Source organism: Dipodomys ordii, unplaced genomic scaffold (assembly GCF_000151885.1).
Source record: "Dipodomys ordii isolate 6190 unplaced genomic scaffold, Dord_2.0 Scaffold15, whole genome shotgun sequence".
Taxonomy (NCBI): Eukaryota; Metazoa; Chordata; class Mammalia; order Rodentia; family Heteromyidae; genus Dipodomys; species Dipodomys ordii.
Genome location: NW_012267231.1, coordinates 2,343,821 through 2,347,832, shown reverse-complemented (window position 1 = coordinate 2,347,832; position 4,012 = coordinate 2,343,821). Strand labels below are relative to the sequence as shown.

The 4,012-nt window shown below is 61.1% G+C and overlaps 1 protein-coding gene and 1 non-coding gene across 2 annotated transcripts in view; one reads left to right on the top strand and one right to left on the bottom strand.

Moving 5' to 3' along the window:
• Positions 1 to 4,012, bottom strand: part of Polg (polymerase (DNA directed), gamma) — a 55,661-nt gene that overhangs the window by 24,560 nt on the left and 27,089 nt on the right. The window lies entirely within an intron of this gene.
• Positions 156 to 228, top strand: Trnar-ucg. Its single transcript has one exon. It is a non-coding gene; the product is annotated as a tRNA-Arg (tRNA).

Here is a 4,012-nt window from a genome sequence, read left to right as displayed (position 1 = left end):
TGGGGAACGCGGACTTCCGGGTGGGTCCTCCCCGCGGAACGCCGGGAGCCGAGGGCCAACCCCCCCCCCTCCGCCGGAAGCCGGCGGCTCGGTCCCAAGCGCGCCTGTTGACGTAAGCACACTTTAAGGTGCTCGAATCCTCCCAGCCGCCGGGAGGCCGCGTGGCCTAATGGATAAGGCGTCTGACTTCGGATCAGAAGATTGCAGGTTCGAGTCCTGCCGCGGTCGTACAAGCAAGAGTGGGGCTTGGTTAGTTTTTACCCGATGATCATTGGGATATCGAATGTCATGCCCATCTGGGAACGTCTGGATCTTCTGAAGCGAACCTGTCTTGTCTTTCTGCACACCACTACCTCAAGCCTCTCCCTGTGCCTCTGCGTAACTGCCTGGCGCTGATCCTACCTTACCTGGTTCTAGACCAGGACCCTCTGTGCCGTCACCTGAATAGGAACCACTGGGCTCCAACCAGACCCTCAGCCCCCCACCCCTTGGGAAGGTGCTTTTCCAGCCCCTGCAGGCTGGGCCAGTCCAGGGGACCCTGTGGGGCTTGAGTCTTGGTACCCCTTAAACTGCCATGTGCCCCCTTTTTTAAGTCCTGGGACCTGGACTCAAGGCCCGTCACTGGGCCTGAGGGGGTTGTGTAGTGTTTTTGTTTTTTTGCTCCAAGCTAGTACTCCACCACTTCCAACTTTTTGGTGGTTCATTAGAGAGAAGAGTCTCATGGACTTTCCTGCCAGGGCTGGCTTTGAACCGCGATCCTCAGATCTCAGCCTCCTGAGTAGCTAGGATGACAGGCGTCTGACTACTTTTTGTTTCATGGTGGGTGTGTGTGTGTGTCACACAAATTCAACGCTGGTTCTCATCTTGGCTCGGGCCCTGTTTAGCTAGGATTTGTGGCAAGTTACTAAACTTCTCTGTGCCTGGTTTTCTTCTACCTGCCGGGTGTTTGGCTGGCTATGAGAATTAGTCATAAAGTGCTCACGGCCATTCGGCCATCACTGAGTGTTAGCGGAATCTCACCCTTGAACACATCCCAGCAGCGTGAATCCTAACCCAGTCACAGATTTATCAGTGAACGGGTTCTGCGAGGTCACCTCGGTGGGTGTGAGCTGCGTTCCTCACCGCTGCCACACGGTGGTGCAGCTGCCATTGTCTGGATGGGAACGCGGGTGGGGGGGGGCCTCCGGGAGAGAGGGCTGGGCTGCCCCTGGGGCGGCGCTGCCTGGGGGGGGGGCATCTTTGGGTCAGAAATCTGGCAGCAATGGAGGACAGTCCTACTCAAAACAGGTCAAAGGAAAGGGGCAAACCTATCTTGCTCAGAGAAGCAGGGGCCATCTGAGAAAGTCTCTGGCTGGCTCTCTTGCTCTCTAGTGCTCTTTATCTCTGTCTCTGTCTCTGCCTCCCTCCCTCCTTTTCTCCCTCCCTCCCTCCCTCCACCCAGCTGCTTATTTCCCTCTGGGTTCTTCCCCTCCCTCCACACCCCCTGGTTTCACTTGCGTGTTCAGGAGAGGTCAGGGCTGGGATGGCCATTCAGCCCCCTGGGCCAGGGACCAACCTGGTTCAGTTCCCCGATTGGGCAGGAGATACAGGTGTGGCTACCCGGGCCCATGAGGCCTAGCAGAACTAGGGGGAAGGTGTGGATTTGTGTGGGTAAGAAGGGATCCTGGGGTGCTTTTCATCCAGACACCACACAGAGGGGTGTCCTTGGTGTCAGAATGTAGGTACACACAGGCGGCAGAGATGAGAGCCAGGGAGGGGGGGAGGGAGGGGAGGGAGGGAGGCAGGCAGGCCAGGTGACATCCCTCTACACATACAGCCCCCACACAAAAATCCCAGGCTTTGCCTGTGCAGCCGCTCTGGTCCCCAGACTTGACGAAAAGGGCGGATCTCATGCGTTAACTTCCTGAGGGCCTGTAGGTGGGAGAGGGTCCTGGGTGAACGGAGAAGCCACCGAGACCGAGAGGCTGAGGCAGGGAAGGGCGGGTTTTGGGTTTTGGGTTTCGGGACCACCTGAAGCGGTGTCCCTCCTACCAGTGAGGGCCGGTGCAGCCTGAGAAACAGAGAAAAGCCCAGAAGGGAAAGACACGCGGCTCTCAGGCTGCAGCCTTGGGTGCGCCCGCGGGGCCCCGCTGGGCCGTCAGGAGGCGCTGGTGGGCAGCGTGCAGAGGCCGCACGGGGGACGGAGCAGGGGTCCGCTGGGGAGATCTGGAAGGAAGAGGGTGTTGGGTGCGGTGTGGGAGACTCCCCAGAGCCTGGGTGGAGTCTGGGCTTCTCCAGCTCTGTGTGTGCAACCCAGGGGAGTGGGGTGGTGCCTCCCCACCGCCCCAGCCCGAGCCTGAGCTGAGGCCTCCGTCCTGGGGTCCAGGGGGAGGTGGGGGCCTCGGTCCCGGCCTGGGGCAGGGGGGGGTCCGTGGCCTCCCCCTTCCCCGGCATCGGCAGAGCTGCAGTCTCCACACCCAGCGCTCACCCGGTGTCCTATGCCCACTGCCACCCGGGCCCAGTGTGGTGCCCGCTGGAGAAGAACGGGGCTAACCCCGGCCCGACCAGACAGGCCATCCCAGGCCCAGCCACCTCCAGAAGCCCTGGGGGCTTGCACAAATGTTTGCTTTGGACTCAGTGACCTGACAATCCCGGAGCCTGAGGGTCAGGGGGGGAAGGGAGGGAGGGGTAAGAGGAGGGAGAGAGGGGAGGAGGGAGGGAGCCTCCACACTCCAGGGAAAGGTACATTGGTCTGGACAGCTGCTAGTCCTTCCCTGCCCCCCCTTCTCTCTCTCTTCTCTCTCTCTCTCTCTCTCTCTCCCCCCTTCCAGCCCAGCACCCAGACCGTGGGTCTTCCTCATTCGTCTCCTGGCCTGATCAGCACCCACTGAGTCCCGGGCCCACTGAGTCCCGGGTGAGACTCGGGCCTCTCTGCTTCCCCACCCAGGCCAAGGCCCTGCAGCCTTTTTGGACCCCCCCAACACACACACACACACACACACACACACTGGGGCCTCTGCTGTTCATTCCCTCAGTCAGGAGAGGCTGTGCCCTGCTGGAGGCCGGGGAGCAGCGGGGGGGGGGCACTGGAGACTCAGGGTCTCCCCTCTTCCAAGCCCCCCCCCAGGCCCCTCCAAAGCCACCCAGCAGGACCCAGCACCTGGGTTGGGGCTGGACTCCAGAGGTCAGGTATGCGGCCTAGAACCAAGCAGAGGAGCTTAGGACAGGTCCAGCCTGGGGCCTCCCAACCAGACCCAGCTAGTCCTGAGCTGACTGCAGCGACCCTGACCACTGAGTCCGAGAAGGCGGACAAGCTCGGGCCAGGGGGCCGCGGGGCGGCGGGGCGGATTCAGCCCAGCACTGGCTGGAGCACCCGCCGGCTGCTGGCTCTCAGTAGCGGACAATGGAGTCCCAGGGTGACCTGAACAAAGAGTTTGGAAGTGGTTAAACTGCAGAACACGTCCCGAGGCTGGGTGCCTGCTTTCAAAAGAAGCGCCAGGAACAGAAAAGCGAGCGCTGGGGTGAGAAAGTGCGAGTGGGGGGGGGGGGTAGCCGCCCCAGCGCCTCTCACCAGAGGCCCGAATTCAATAGTTCAATAGGAAACCAGGAGGAGGAGCAGCCAGGCGGCCAGCCCCAGGGACAGGCCTGGAAAGTTCTTCCTGAAGGTGGCTGAGGTTCCAGAGCCAGGAGGAGCCTTTCCCAGGGCCAAGGCTTCCCAGCACCAACGCCAAGTGAGCCCCACCCGGACAGGCCTCTGGGCGGCTGCATCTGGGCCCAGCCCTGGCCCTGGTTCCCAGCCAGAGGTTCCACGTCCACTCCACCTCCTGGTCCCTTTCTCAAAGCTTGATTGGGAAAATGACAGTGATGATGATGATGATGATGATGATGATGATGATGATGATGATGAATTCCCTAACCAGTTGAAAAAAGCCTGGATTGATCGTCAGTCTTCAGTCTCCCATCACCACCATCACCACCACCATCACCACCACCACCACCATCACCACCACCACCACCATCACCACCACCACCA